The sequence below is a fragment of the Balearica regulorum genome, chromosome 19 (assembly GCF_011004875.1).
Source record: "Balearica regulorum gibbericeps isolate bBalReg1 chromosome 19, bBalReg1.pri, whole genome shotgun sequence".
NCBI lineage: Eukaryota > Metazoa > Chordata > Aves > Gruiformes > Gruidae > Balearica > Balearica regulorum.
In genome coordinates, this window is record NC_046202.1 from 5,490,919 (window position 1) to 5,507,986 (window position 17,068).

Sequence of the window (17,068 nt, forward strand, 5' to 3'; positions counted from 1 at the left end):
CATATTTAAAGTACATATTTAAGGCTTATGCTACAGAGACCTCAGAGAAATTAAAATCTGTCCACAGTAAAATATCTGACAGCTGTCAATGTCACAGATAACTGTTTTCATGTAATAAACCAATGTACTAACGAGAGAATGTACTGAGTCTTCCCTACAAAGGAGAAGTGAACCTACTCACTGAGATTTCCACCTATTCATCATGTTATTTCTCAAGTTCACATCCAGACCAACTCCATGAGAGTGACGGTGACCAGAGGATATTTGGTTACACTGAACACGAGTGCATCAAAGCATCTGTAGTTCCTTAAGATGGTTCAAAAGTTGGCAGAAACCAAAATGTGACCATTAGCATATAGGCTTGCTTGTAGATTATTAGCATTAACAAGCAGCACACTTTGTCCGGATAAATGAAGTTTCAAGGAATCAACATCTCCAACATCCTTCAGGCTCTATACATAAGAACAGTATAACCGGAGTTAAGCAAATACCATGTGAGCACAAAATGGAAACAACAAACATATTTACGCATCCACCATCCTATGTCTCTCTCCATTTCACCGGGTACCAAGAGGCATACTACTTGGACCCCTACGATGGCTAATGAGGCTGACAGGAACGCTGTCCTCCATTACTGAGTTATAAACAAAAAAATATTTGCAATTTGAGAAATAAATCTTGTTTTATGCTATCATCATCTGCTATACAATACACTTAACATGGTAAAAATCTAAAAAACCCTTACCTTTAGTATCAAAAGTAGGTATATTATGTATGTTTCCCTGATAGAATATACATAACACTTTAAAAACCAACCAACCAACCAGGACACCAGTTATAGCCCCTATAATCTTTAGAGCTGCACACTCTAACAGCAAAGACTATAAAGCAAATATTCAACACAGAAAGCTACTCATCCTTCGCAGGTCTTCTTACGCAAAGTCAGAGAGGGAATAAAACCACCACCAAAAAAACCCCACCATCAAAAAAACCCAACAGCCCACCACAACATAGCTTCACTTGGAAATCGATATTTAGATTTTTTTTTTATTTTTTTTTTAAAGCATCTGTATTGCATGTAGTGCAAACAGTTGCTAAATACTAGTGTAATTTCCTCTGGCAGGATCTAATGCAAGAGCATCAAATAGATGGGGAATGAGTGTCATCATGCAACTGTCGAAACAGGGAAAAGGGATTTTCTCTTACTTGCATATGGGTCAGATCTGGGGAGTGTATGAGGCTGAGATTAAATTATCCTCTCAACACACTATTAAAAATTTCCTCAATCGCTTCCAGCCGACACTGAAAATTTCCACCACTATCATAAATACAGTAAACTGAAACTATTGAAAGAACTGACTTTTACTTTTTTTTCTTTTACTTACAATTATGCCTAAAGTGAGAGTTAGATGATAAGAATGATTAAAGAATGATTAGATGGTAAAAATGCTTAAAATACTTTTTAAAATTTCTGTACAGCATTGAATGCTTCACCCAAAAGCACAATTTTTTTTGAGATAGAAGACAAATCACTCCCCATTTTTGATAGACTCTGAATAAAAGCCTGTAAGATAAAAAAGTAAGCTAAATTATAGAATGCAAGTTGCAGCTTGTACACAAAATGTGAAGTAGTCACTATTCCATGCATTTTCAGAAAAAAAAAAATCTTAAATATGAGTTTTCTAGCATACCAACCAAAAATATCAGCATGTATGAGCTGTTTGGTTATAAACCATGCAGAGGAAACCACAGCTGGACTGTCAGCATCATATAATATTGCCTGTCGGGTAGAGGAAGCTTATCTGACATATATTTGAGACGCCAAAAAGGCTGTCCCAGCACAACGTGCAACTCCGTACCCAGACACATCACCACGTTATCAAGACCGCGCTGCCGAGCTCTGGCTGTTGTGTGACTGAGAGTAAACTACCTGATCTACAACACTGCAAAAGGAGGCCACAACGTACGGAAAGAGAAGACGACATGATGAGCGGCATACATATTGTCTGAGAAGAAAAAGAAAAATATTACTCCTTTTACTCTGAAATGTACTCTCTTCAGGCAAAACTGGTATTTTGCAACACCCGTGTACTCTCTTCATGCAACAACAGTATGTTGCAATACCCACCCCTCAAAGCTGAGGGGATGCGAGTGTGAGGATTTGACCGGGGATCAGAAGTAGAAGGGCTGTACACTCGGTGAGGACGTACCAGATGATGAAGGTCCAGCATCAGAAGAAACGAACACTCATCACACCAGGCAGTACCGATATAAGTGACTTTAGGAACAATGCTACTATCCTCGACTTATTTTGCGATCTACATATAAACCAGCCTTTAAAATTTTAGCCTGATAAATTCTACAAGTGGAATGGAAATGTAAAGGGCCAATAAAGATTACCTACTATACGCCCCATCACTTTATTTGCTGTTCATCAAAAGCGAGGCGCAGGCCTGCCTGCTGCGGTGAGGCTGCACAACGGGACCTGAACCAGTGGGCCCTTTCTCTAAGGGCACAGAGAGAAGTTCTGGTAGCTGATCTGAAATTCAGGGGATCTGCAGCCAGGGCAGTACTGCTCAATTCAGGATTGTCCTCTATCCATCCTTCTGCAGTTCTCAGCAAGCGCAGGGACACATGTTCATAGAATCATTGAATGGTTTAGGTTGGAAGGCACCTCAAAGCCCATCCAGTTCCAACCCCCTGCCATGGCCAGGGACACCCTCCACTAGCCCAGGTTGTCCAAAGCCCCATCCAACCTGGCCTTGAACACTGCCAGGGATGGGGCATCCACAGCTTCTCTGAGCAACCTGTGCCAGTGTCTCACCATTCTCACAGGGAAGAATTTTTTCCCAATATTTAAACTAAATCTCCCCTCCTTCAGTTTAAGGCCATTATCCCCTGTCCTGTCACTCCATGCGCTTGTAAACAGTCCCTCTCCAGCTTTCCTGTAGCCCCTTAAGGACTGGAAGGTGCCCTAAGGTCTCCCCTGTTCTCCAGGCTGAACAACCCCCAACTCTCTCAGCCTGTCTTCACAGGAGAGGTGCTCCAGCCCTCTGATCAGCTTCGTGGCCTCCTCTGGACTCGCTGCAACAGCTCAATGTCTGCCTTGTACTGGGGACCCCAGAGCTGTACTCCACACACAGTACTCCAGATGGCGCCTCACCACAGCAGAGTAGAGGGGCAGAATCCCCTCCCTCGACCTGCTGGTCACACTGCTTTTGATGCAGCCCAGGATATGGTTGGTTTTCTGGGGTGCAAGCGTGCATTGTTGGCTCACGTTGAGTTTCTTGTCCACCAAAACCAAGTTCTTCTCCTCAGGGTTGCTCTCAATCCATTCTCTGTCCAACCTGTAGTTGTGTTTGGGATTGTCCTGACCCACGTGCAGGACCTTGCACTTGGCCTTGTTGAACTTCATGCAGTTCACACGGGCCCACCTCTCAAGGTTCCTCTGGATGGTATCCCTTCCCTCCAGTGTGTGTTCAACACACGTTCATCAGGTTCTTCACGATCACTGGGAAAGTACATTCTTGATCACTGTGTCCAATTTCTCCTTCCAGCAAGCCTGTCAAAACTATATACCATGGGTTTTTAATTGCTTTCCAACTTAAAAAAAAATGTCCTGGCACCCCACCAAGTGCTGTGGGTTAAAACCTCTCTTAACCAGGCTCTGGTCCATCCAGTTGACTCTCTCTTCCTGTTCTGTCAAAAGCAGAGGAACTCTGAAGTGCCTTAACATGCATGGCACACATGGAAGATGAGCGAGACACTGCTCACAGCAGAAAAAGACTGTTTCCTCGAACAGCTAAAAATCAGCTTCCCGTCCATGGCAGATGATACCAAGACAGTTGCATTCTAGGTGACTATCACTATGGAAAGTCTATCAGCATGTCCAAGCCTCTCTAATCAGACGGCAATTTTAGTCACTTGATTCATGTGAAACCACATACCACAGACTACTTGCGTACTTGGGTAAGCCTCTCCCACCAAGTTAACAACATGTTACTTTTTCTCCTCCTAGTTCTGCAATTTGGAAATCTTCCTAGAGTAGTAATTAAGGGGAAAAAAAAAATCCCAAAAATGAAACAAGAAAAACCTGGAGGTGCAGCAAGTGGCATTTAGCATCTCCCATGCCCTGCAAAAGGGGCAAGAGGCACTTGGGAACATCTCCCTTGGGATCCCGCTAACTTACTACTTAGCAGCAAGCTGCAACTTAGATGAAAAATGCCGACAAAGTAATGAACTTGCCTTTCTCTTCATTATCTTAAAATCAATTCTTTTTGGTACACTTGTTCTCCACACTGGATCCACTAGGACCACCTGTCATTAAGGGAGGTGCAGATGAATGGCATTCTACAAGAGACTGTTAGAAAAATGTTTAATATTCAGAAAAAAAAATCCAAAATGCTGTCACAAAACTGACTGAAAAAGGAACCATCCTGAAGTAGTGCCAACTACAAGCAGAACAAGGACACCTGGAATGGGCTGAGAAAACTGGACTGTGGAAGGTAACTCTGGATCACAGAAAGCCCCACTGAAACATTGCTCTTCTCTTCATTGTTTTCCAGTCTCAAGCTCATGTATGTGACATGCTTCTCAGCTTTCTGCCAGTCCCCAGGGGAAGGGAAAAGAGTCCCCTGTCTCCGCGTCAGGAGCCCCTTCTGCTGCCAAACCCTGAAGCAGGTGAGACCTTACAGCCACACTGGACACCTCCCGAACCTGCATTATGACAGTAAGGAGCACTTCAAGTGGTCTACAACCCCTCGTATACCTGTGTAACAACAGTACTGCTTACTACACGTGAACAGAGATCCTCCTCCGTAGCGGCAAAGAATGGCCATCAAATGCTGTCCCCTTTGCATCTTTCCCATTCTCTCATCAATGTATTTCTAGAAGGAACAGATTATAAGGATGAGCCTGCACCTGGATATTGTGGTGAATTCTGGCAGCTTTTTGTCTGTGTGAGCACCAATGTTCAAACAGGCTTTTCTTCCCAACCACTGTAAATTTTTCTTTATCTGACAAAGAGCAAGCCTATCATTCCAGTAAGATTCCTTTTTCAATTTATTTTAAAAAGATTTTTGAGGAATGGTTCTATCCTGGAAAAACCTCTTTGGAGATTTTTTTTTTCTGTCTTTCTTTGCTTCTCTACCTGTATTTTTCTTGTATTATACCTCTTCACAGAATAGCCTCAGGAAGACACTTTTATGTTAGAGTACTGCTTGCATTTCTCTTATACATGCTCTTGTAGACTGTGTGGCTTGCTTTGATTTGCTCTCAAGATTCTGACACTAAAATGTCCATCATCCACTCCCTGAATTACTTACCCCAGCACACTTTCTGATCCCGCTGAGCTGTTCTGCTTGGATGTTTACTTTCCAGGAATGTCACTTGCAAAAGGGTCAGAAAGCTAAGTTTCCCAAACCTCCATTGACAAGCCCAGAATCTGTGTTTCTCAGTTGTTAGGATGATCTACACCAGCAGTAAAGTCAACAGTGCAATAATTATCCTACGCTTTCCATTTAAAACAAAATGGAAACAGTTTGCTGTATTTCTGATTATTTCTACAATCTTTCAAGTTTGCTAAGTAGTGGAAAAGATAACTCTAACTGGGTAAGCCTGTTCCTGTGTTAAAGACAGATATTCTGAACTAAATCTATTTTGACATTCACAAACGCCAGTTATAAACAAACACACACACCTAACACTACCAGTACTCCTGAAAATACTAGTTTTATTAACTGGCAATTTTTGCAACGTCACTCACCCATGAAACACCGAATTTACCACTGACCTTACCGCTTAACACAAATAAAAGACATTACTGCTGCAGCTGAAAGAAACATGAATACTAAAATGCATCCTATATTTCTTCTCCTATTTAAAATAAAACATCCCATGGGATCAAAAGTTAGACCTACAGAATAGCTGAAGAACAGCCAGCATTCATTTCTCGAAGACCAATGTCATGAAAGTTCAAGAAGTGCTAACCATACCCTGACATCTTCAACACTAACATCTCCTGAATGTCTTTGGTTGTGATAGTTCTGGTACATTTATTAAGAAGGTCAGCTCTAAATTTAGTAATTCCTTAGGCTAGCAAAGCTATGAGGAAGGCAACTGGAAAAAATGAAATCTTCTGTCCCCCTTCTTTTGCAATTCATTAAGTTCACCATCATTGCCAATTCTCTTCCTTTACTACGTAAAGCATTGCATTAACATGCATTCTGTGACTGCATCACCTACAGACAACTCTCTATGGCCACATCTCTCGGACTAAAAAGCATACGTTTTAACAATTCCAGTGCAGGAAATGCTGTGCTGGCAACACAGTGGCCAGGAAGAGGTTAGCAAGAGGCCAGCTGATGAGAGGCAATTAAGTCTAGAGGCAAAAATACTGGGAAACTCCAGCTGCCCATTTAAAAAAAAAAAAAAAAAAGGTAAATTAGTCAGATACCCTAATGGGACTTGAGTTTAAAGAACCCTTTTCTTGACCCCTAAGCAATTTTGCTCCAGAATAATAAATATAGTAAACGTAAGCAAATTAGCTATTTTGGATTCAGCATAAATAACTCAGAAATAAGCTACTAAAGCTCACAATATAGATAATTACCCTTGAGAAAAGTAGTAATTAAAAAGTAGCAGTATCACACACAGTTTGAGAAAGGAGGCCTGAAAGGAAGTAATTTAAAGACTTTCTGACCCACAAGTAAAAAAAAATGAAGATGTTTAAATTGAGCTTGCAATTGAATCCACCAGAGTGCAGAAGGATGTCAGGATGCATGTCCACCCCCCTCCCAGGCCACAGGTCAGACTCTTATTTGAGCAAGTATGAACCTGGCAAAACTGAAGCCAGTAGGAAGGACCTCAGGTAGACAATAAAATACAAATGAAAAAATGCAAGATAAAACTAGAAGATTCTGCGGGACCCAAGCTGTGGCAGTAAGAAGCCTCAGGCGGTCACCCAGCCTGCTCTGCTACCAGGCTGGAAAAAAGCCACATGGGAGAGGCAAGAGTACACGAAAGAAGGTAAATTATCTGCACAAAGATGATGACCAGGAATCAGGTATGGTGCTGTCACAGACCACACATCAAGAAAGCTGGTCCTTCAATAAGCTCGTAAATTAAATATTACTGACTTACGGAGATGAGTAAGTAGCTGCCCTAAAAGTCTGACGTAGCTCCAGAGTGATGTGTACTTTTGTCACAATTGCTGTCTCCTTCCAACGGCTTTAAAATAACAGAACAACTCAAAAGGATATTCAAAAGAAATGGGCAAAGTCTTGCATACAGAATCATTGTATTAATTAGCCATAGGTGGAGAAGAGAAACATCACCTCTGAACTAATCAAAACTCTGAAAAAAGCAAGAGGTCAGATAGATAATTACACATTTTGAACAAGGGAAAAAGGTCCTTGCAACTAGAGTGACCACAGATACTATGCAGATCCTGCATAATATTTGCATTTAAGATCTGGAATGGGAGGGAAAGGAACATAACAAGTTTTATTTAGGGCAGTTGACAGTACCAGAAAGTACACAGGAACGTTAAAAAACGAAGTGAATAAGCAACAAGGCAGGAGATGAAAGGTCAAAAAGTAAAGAACCGTCAAGCACACATCTTCAACTAAACGTAACTCAGGAGCTGCGCCTTGTGCAGACAGCTCAATGAAAATAATTGCACAATTATGCAAAGACAATGTCGGGCTTTTTTAAAAAAACAACATGAAGAATCAATTAGGAAAAGAATATGGAATTTCTGACAATACATTAAGGAAGTCTCTGCCGTGGTCTTGCTCCTGGCTATTACTCTTCACTCACATCTAGCAATAAAATGAAAGTACAGTACAAAAAGGACTTAAATAGGAAGTTGTAAATGCTCAAGATGACAAACTAAGCTCGAAGGGAAAAGGTGTTAAGAGTTAAACATCATGCATAAGAAGGCCATGTAAAATGCTTAGACTTCAAGAACAAAGGGAAAGTCCATAAAATGTAAAGGCAGCATATTTATAACAGAGTGAAGGAATTCAACTAATCAAGCTATAAAGACCAAAATTAACCTGCAGAAATTACTGCAAGGTACTGAGGCCAAGAGATACAAACATTGCTTTCTAAACTAGACTTTCACACGAGTAAGAACATCCATGGACAGGTCAGGTAAGGTATTCGTGAATGCTCCTGGCAGCTCTTCTGTAGCATCCAGTCGTTACTACTGCCAGAAACAGCAGATAGGACCAGACAGGCAATGCATTAGATTCTGGATGACAATTTTTATATTGCTATTCTTCTAGGGTCAAACAAACACCATCAAATACACTTTGTTACGAAAAAGGTCAATTTTGTTTAACACAGGAGTTTATAAAATATACTACTGTTATCATAAACAGAAAAAAGCCTTATTGAAAGACTGCACAGAAATAATGAGAAAGTTCCTTACTAGGTTCTAGCATGGTGCACGTATGTGATGAACTTTCATCACCAGGAAATGCAGGAAAGCTGCTCAGGAACAGATTACCAGCGAAAGACTAAGTAGTTCTTTAGGAAGGAGGGACCAACTTAACAGCACACGGGAAGAGGCATTAGAGGTATGGCATGATTATACAGCTGCTTACATGAGTTTGTAACTTAAAGCAGGTTCAAAAAGGGGTTCAAACATATTTCAGCATCAAAAGAGTTTAAAAACTCCTATAACTGTTAAATCTGTTCTACTAGATTACCTGTACCTATAAATGGAGTATCTTTACCGAGCAATTATTTCACACATTTCTAGAGCCTACAAGCACCTCCTTTCCTGCTAGAATTCCCCAAAGTCATGGACATTTCTCCAGTTTTACTCCAACTCAGGTTGAGTATTTATTTTTTCCTGTCTCCACATGACTGAGCAGAACAACTTTTTAAACAGCACACAGCAATGGAATGAGTCAAACAACAACAAATAAAACCCCCACCTTTTTCGCTATTTTACCTACTTGAAGAAATGCTTCTCCGGTGGGTTCTGCAAAGTCTAGATTACTTCTCTTTATGCCTTTCACTTAAAACAAAAACCAGTTTTCCGTATGTATTAAGATAACAAGGATACCCTTTTAATTTGATGAGTTCTATCTGCTTTCATGGGGAAAACGCTCATTTCAACTAACATACAAAACAATTTAGTTTGCAGTGGTTCAGACACAGGATGAGTCTCAATTGGATAGTTAAGATCATAGGACCAAAGGTCCTATTAAGTCCTGTTCCTACTATTTTAAGCAACTATATAACAGAATCCAATCATCAAATAATAACCAACTCCTGAGAACTTCTCAAAGCCACTACTCTGGTTACAAGGCTGCTCCAAAATCCCACTCCTATTTTGATTAGGAACCAATTTAAGATTAAGAACTGATTAAGACTGACTTACAGTTTGTATTTATACTGACTTACTCTTTTTCCCCACATGTACTTAAAAGTTTAAGCAGTTTTCTTCCCTTTTCAATACTGAGGGGTGAGCACAAGTACAGAGGTACAATACGTGTCCCCTTAGCCTGTTAGTTGAAAAAAGTGAGCCAATTTTGCCTCTCTTTATGACACAGGAGAGGGAATTCACTTCCCAGACCATTGTAACAGCCCTTCCTCATATCTGTCCCAAATTAAGGTTGTTTTTTTTTTTCTTCAAACATCCTTGACCAGAATTCTCCACATCTGTGTATTCCCTGACCATATAGCATTAAAGTTTTAAAATCACCAAGTTATCAATGGATATACTCAAATCTTTCACATCTTTCCATTTCTGACAAACCCAATTTTTATATTTTTTATACATTATATATATTATTATAAACATTTATTGTATTATATGTTACAATATATTCGTTGTTACTACATGACAATATGCTTTGTGCTATCCCATTTACATCCCTATCATTGCAAATCCTCCAGCTCATTCAGTCCTGCTGAGCAAGACTCCAGTCCTCTGGATTGACGATGCCCCCCAACTCTGCCCCAGCCAATTGTATTAACGCGGTCATTTCACGTGTACTTCAAGACCCAAACACCATTTAAAATTTGTCTGAAGATTGGTCCTTGAAAACCACTAGCAGCTTCCCTCTAGCCCACGCTTCCTCCTCCAGCAGGACTAACCCACTTCCTGTAGCCAGTCCCTAAGCCCTTACACCATACTCTGCTTTAAGAAACCTCTGACGTGGTGCTGTGTCCTATGCAGTACTGCCATTCACCTACATGAGATGAACTGTACTTACAGTGCTCCTCATCCCAGCGACTGTCCTGCTCCATCAGCTCTCCAGCAACCCGTCTTGGCAAGAATAGTCACTCCCTTCCATCCCCAAGCACGAGAAGCATTGCATGAGTAGTTTTTACATCAGAAGGTATGGGTGGGCATACAAAATATATCCTTGCTGCAGATGGGGGAAGGGGAGGGATGGACAAGAGGTGTGTGAGAACCATTGTCCTTTCCATTCCTGTGCCAACAGCTGCCCCACACTTCCTCCTGATGCTCCCTGGGATGCTCCTACTCCCTATCACCTTCCCCGACTGCCACAGCTGAGCAAGACCATGCTGTGACCAAGCTGCCATAATGAAAGCAATGGCTTCTGGCAAAGACTTAAATCTAGGTATCAGCTGCACTTCCCAAAATCCATCTAGACAGGGCACCAGCAACGAGGAGGAGAAAACTGGTCGCACAATGTGGGAACAAGCCACCTACCCACAGCTCAGCCAGCCCCCGCTGCGGAGCAAGGGGAAGGAGGGTGCCAGGGCAGAGGGCAAGCGGCGGCAGCACGGCTCCCACCCCGCATACTCGTAGTCCAGCTGGTCAGCACAAGTTATCCGGGTGGTCAGCACTGGTCCTGCACTTCCAGAGGCCAGGTGGGAACACAGAGACCTCTCCGTCCTGGCACAGAAGGGCAGTACGTGGTCTGTTTACCCAGGAATTTTGGGCACATCTGCCGAAATTCCATAAACCCAAAAGATTTATTGTAGAAGCTCTGACGTCACTTTCACACAGGAACAGACGTCCCGGCAGTGAGATCTGAGATTGAAGCAGGAGAAGTTTCTAACGGCCTGCTTCCCAAAACCAGGCAGTCACCGGTTTGTGTGCTACATTACAGCTGTTCCATTTGCTGACATCTTATCTCTTATGTACTTATATACCCATTACCATAGTAACCAAATTCCTCAGAACATACAATGTAATTTTTGTATCTAGTATATTAGAACAAAATTATTAAGGTTACAAAGGCAAACACTCCAAAACTAGAAAGTGTCAGAATTCAGACTGCCATCTCCTTTGCCAACCCATCTTCGCTTGCTGTCTCCCTCCCCATCTCCCATCCCAAGCCACCTCTCCTGCAAACCTCCAGCTCCATTCCTCCACCAGCTGTAGCTCCTTCCTCCCTGATCCCTCTGCAGACCCAGTTTCACTATACTTCTGTCCTGACATATTCTTATCTCTCATCTGACTTTTATACCTCCTGCACTCACACCAGGCATTTTCCTCCTCCACACTGCCTGGGTGCTCTCCAGGAATGATTCACTGAACACAGGACAAGAGATTCCCGACAGTCTAGGAACTGGAAATAAGAGGAGCCTCTCTTGCAGGGAAAAAGTCCTTCTGATCTCCCGCAGCCCAGGGCTGGAGCATCTTCAGCTGCTCTCTGAGGGTAACTGCCTTCTCAGCACTGCAAAATGCCCAAGTAACACATCGTGCTGGTTTATCTTCTTATTACCACGGCACATTGCACTGTAAGAGTGCGCTCCACTAAGGAATAAGCCCCTGTTCCAGAAGGTGTTTTGCAAATAGAAAGGGAGTCTCCATCTTGATGGAACTTGTATAAAACAAATTAACCTTTATGCTTCACCTGCCTATATAATTATTTTTATATATATATAAAAATCTCTCACTAGGAGGAAGACACATGCATGGAATGTTCAGGTGCTATCTGCAAACACTACAGAAGCGAAGAGTGGAATCCACTGCAGTGGAACATACCCAGTAAATTCAGCAGATCTCTCCTTACAGAACATTTTACTAAAAAGTCCATCAAATCACAGACTTAGACATCCTGTTGCTTGACTGCCTCTCTACTAGAAAGACAGGTTAAGGTAATACATCATAGTGCACACAGGGAAGATAAATGACTACATTTTTTCTCCAAAAACCTGCTTTCTGGCTCTTTTCTGGTTTTGGCAGTCTTACTAATTGTCCTGAACAGAAGGGATGAAAAAGGTAGGTCAGTATCTCCACCTGAAGCAAATACTTGGAACAACAATTCAGAAACAAGGCCCACAAAGCAGGTTTTAACACCCAAGGTCCACCCTACCCAGGTTGACTTGTACTGGGTGTATTTTATTATTATTTTTTTTCTCCTGTACACCAACTCTCCAGCTCCCGGGCAAGAAATACAGCACTTTCTTCCGGCCTGAAGAGAGGAGGCAAGCACTTAAGTTGCTTGAATGTACCTAGTAAGCATTAAAGTATTTTAAGGCTGAAAAGGCAATTTCAGCTCATGTAGGAACACACCCATCCTAAATTTGACAGAGAACTGTAATCAGAAACTGGCCTATTCCAATAGCGCAGATCCAAACACCTTTATACTTCCTGGGTTCTTTGTGCGCTCACACACAAAGCCGCTTAATCCAGCTGTTCTCAGCAATCATTCACCAAAGCAAATGAATGAAAAAGAAATAATCAGCAACCATCTCCACTCCTACCCTTTAGATGAGGTGAACAATAATTTGATTGCTTCGGTCAATGGACAAAACTATTTTCTGTGCCTTTAAATAAAAGGTTAATTGGGATATGGCGGAACCTGCTCTCACACTTGGGCTTTCTGAAAACAAGGCTGCCCTGCCTGTTTCAAGGACTCTGGCCTCAGCTTTTGCATGAGGTGAGGCAGGGAGCTGCCAACAGGTGACTTTTCTTCAAGAGACCTAGTAAAGGAACAGCATTGCAAAGAGCAAGCCAATTAAAATAATCTTATACTTCTCCTTAAGCCTTCACTGCTGGCAGGGATTGAGCTCGAAGGCCTTTGTCTCAGCCTGCGCCTTGCTGGACGGCAGCAGTGGCTGTTGTGAGAAGTCTCCGATCCGAAAGCAATAAATGATTTGGTCAAAGCTAAACCATGCTACTCAGAGGCACGCCATCATGCCATCTAATGAAGGATGGTAACCAGATATGATAAAAGCTACTACCCAGAGCTATAGCCACAAGGCACAGCTGGAGTAGGATTAAGCTGTACAGTCTGAAGGGCTTCCTTCAGATTGTCTGCAAGTATGTGACACAGGGGTCTGGCTCTATCAGGATATGGAAGAAGTAAAGCAGGGGGGACAAGGACAGCCATGAGAACAGCCCCAAGAGAGCAGTGGGACAGACCTTGCCAGGGGGACGTTAGAAATTTTCAAAAATAAGTCACCTACTGGTTTGTTTTGGTGTTGATTTGGTTGTTACTGGTTTGTGGTGTTTAGTTTTTTGTTTGTTTGTTGTTTTTCCCCCCCCCAGAAACAGGGTTTGGTGCTCTTTCTCCATTTTCATTTTAGTGAATGGAAAATTCACACAAAACAATACATTTTTCTTACATGACATCTCCCAGAGTCCCTCCAAATTCCCTGGAGAGTTTATCAAATGTTTTTAGACAAAACAAGAGGTTGGCCACATTAGAGTTTCAATAGTGTCACCATATCTCTCCAGGTTCCCTTGAAAGGGTCCTCTTCCTTACAGTATTTAAGAATCTACCTTATACACAGGTGCAGTGAACTAGTCCTTATTCTAAGGTAAAAAAAAAAAAAATTGCAGTATTTTTCACTTAAATTTTAAGAAAACTCACAGAATTTAAAAGGCAAAAGAGCACATGAGAAGACAATCAGTTTTTACCTAAAATCCAGCTTAATTAATAGTGACTATGCATGTTTAGATTTTATCATGCCACAGATATTTTATACTGAGAAACTGTATTAGAAATTTTGTCCTGGTGAACAGTAGAAGCTTTCACAAAGAGCTTTTCCTTTCGGGACAGAAGTGATGGTTTGCACTGGGGTTGATGGTATTTAATTGTTGGTGAAAAGTAAAATAAGATCTCTCTGAAATAAAGACCATTCATTCTGAAGCTGAAATATTATCAGTCTGTGGTATTCAAATGTATTGTCCACACAGCTTGAAGAAAGCTCAGGCTGATGGTTTGACAGCCTGCAGAGCGAGGCAGACAGCTTTGCACAACTAACATTCGCTGACTGTGCCAACTCTGCAGGATGGAGAAGACCACACCTGTAACGTCTCCATTCACAGGCTCTTTGCTGTTTCTCAGGTCTTATGCTGGGTCTGGAAAAGTGTGGAAAGACCAGGGCTCTGGTGACTAGAGGTTGCTTCATCTCCCCCCCTTATTTTTCTCTCTCCATTTTCACTACTTTCTCCTAAGAGGATATTATTCAACTGCCAAAACTCACAGTATCACATCTGACCTATACTGCCATTACCAAGGCTTAAGCACCACCTGATATTTGCTGAGTACTTAGGAAAATTGCAGTAAACATTCTTACCATACAAACATGTAAACTACGTGACTAAGAGGTGACCTGTCCAGGACCACACAAGTTCACAGCAAGAACAGAAAGGTCTCACATCCCGGTTCTTATGCCAACCATTAAATATATAGCATCTGTGTTTCTTTTTCAAGTTTCACCCAGTGCCCAGCCTATTAATATAAGGAGCAGTATTATTTATCTGATTTTATAATCTTCTATCTCAATATAATTTACATTTATCACATGACAGAGTGTTCAACCTTTGCAGAAGACTGGCTAAGTCAGTGAATAACAGAATTATGACCACTAGCATCTTTTGACTCAGAGTACCAATCTGCACACAACTGGAGAACATGGGGGTTGAAGGCTGCCTCTGCTCCAGTGGCTGTTATCAAATTCTTTTCACATCTGTTTAGATTTCAGGAGACAAGACACACACACAAAAAAACCCCACCCTCACGTCCTCTTGGCAGTTTCATCAAAGCAGCCAACTATTTGAAGGGGCACAGAGAAAGGAGCTTCTCGCCCCTAGAGGCTGCCTGTGAAGGGCACTAGTAGGGTGTAACAGCAGAATAATAGAGGAAATTTTTGCAGTACTGCAGTCTGCACTGCACCTACTCTAGGGATAAATAAAATTCCAATCTCCACAATCTCCAAGGCCGTCAATCTGACACCTTTTGTGAATACTAAATTCACATACACAAAGAACTTTCTCCTTTGTAGGTTTTGAAACATCTCACACACCGTTTCCTACTGGTAACTGAACAAGCAGCATAATTTCATACCTGGCAATTTGAAGCCTCTTTTTCAGCAGTTTGGAATAATGGATTATGCCTTTTGTTTGTCAGTAGGAACAGACAAATAAGAAGAAGAAGAAAAAAAAGGAAAGTTTCAAGCAACATTTCCTTTATTAAAAGAACATCTATTTGCCGACTGCTCCTGTTGGCTAATAAACAAAGGGAAAGTCAGGTGTCCACTTTACGAATTCTAAGGATCTTGGATTTTTGAGCTGGGAAAGTAGGACGACCTCCCAATACCTTGGGCAGATACTGCCCTAACAACTGACCAGCAAAAAACGAGAACTGCTCCCTCATCATGCATGCAGATCACCCATGCAGCCCAGCTGGACAGGCAGCTACTGAGAACTCAACATGCCATGCCAGAAAACAGTATTTACTTTTTGGATGCAAGCTACAAAGAGCAACCAAGAAGTAATTATGGTTCCTGAACACAACGGGGCAAAGAATATCAGCTCCAGTGCTGCTCGCTGCCCAGAAGTTCTTACTACATCTGGACAGCTTCTCAGAGACCACCAGCCTATCCTCTCACAACCAATACTCAGAGTTAGCGGCCTCCAAATATCTAAAAAAGCCTCTCTGCAGATTATTTTGCAAAGACACTTTCAGTGAGGGAATATCTAAAGGTCTAGCCTTAAAAAAAAAAAAAAAATAGAATAAACCTGTCCGTATTTACTTGAACTGTATTGCTTAGTATAGCTACCAAGCTGCATGAAAGCCAGTTGCTGCTAGGCCACAAAAGGGCTCCTGGAAAGAAAGAAGAATTTGGATACATTCTTATATTAAATTTTACCAGCTTGAACAAAATCAGCCCAGTTATATCAGTTCTGCAGCTGGTTCTGGCTGCTGCCCTGACCCTGGCCAAGGCCCAATAGTAATCTTGGTGGAAGGCTGCTGTTAGTACTATCATGATATTTATACAAACATCTGAAGCGTATGGACAGTTCTCTGGTAGAAACCAACACAAGCATGACAAGAAGTCACTGTGCAGTGCTTATTTAAGTATCTCCAGAATGGTAAAAAACAGAGAAAGGTTATATGAAAAGAAAAGAGATCCTTGAAGCAAGGAGGACTTTGGTATTTATAAAATGCCTGTGTATTTGCGGGTGGCACATAATACACACCGCATCCTCCAGCAAGGCAAGAAGTTATTTCTGAGAAGTTGATAGCAAGAACTGCAAAGAAATAACCATGCTTCTGTCGCTCTCTTTTTTCTATTAAGCTGATTCCTGTTGTAAAAAGTCAGCTTGAAAGCTCCTTTCAAAGGAAAAAGGGGGAGGGAGGAGAGGAAGAATCAGATCTGCTTGTTTTTTGCATTTGACATTCAGGTCTCGTCCCCCTGTTTTGTTTTCCTGGAGGACGCGGCGGCGCAGACCTCGCAGAATGATGACATCACACCTGCAAAAAAAAGCAAAACCCAAACAGGAGGGAAGCAGCTCTCCCTTGAACAAGAGCTCGTAACGAAAGACAGCTCTGCTTCTGGCTGTTATCTTTTGGACAACTCAAAACTCAACATGTCCAGGGGTAAAAAGAATACTCCCTTCACACCCCTGGCCCGTGAGAGCAGCCCATCAAAATGGGGAAGGTGATAGGCCTGATGCTTTCCAGGCCAGGTACAATAAAGTTAAAAGGTGTTTAGTTACTGTTCGCCTATAAAGATAACTTGAACACTACATTGTTTTATGCTTGTTTATGCCTGTTTTATTATTGTTTTTGAGTTATACAGGCAAGTGGCTTTTACTATGATGAAACAAAGCAAAACA

At 41.8% G+C, this 17,068-nt stretch overlaps 1 protein-coding gene across 2 annotated transcripts in view; it reads right to left on the reverse strand.

Annotated features, from left to right (window-relative positions):
* TAOK1 (TAO kinase 1) overlaps positions 1 to 17,068 on the reverse strand; it is a 74,190-nt gene that overhangs the window by 45,783 nt on the left and 11,339 nt on the right. The gene's annotated exons all lie outside the window — the stretch shown is intronic.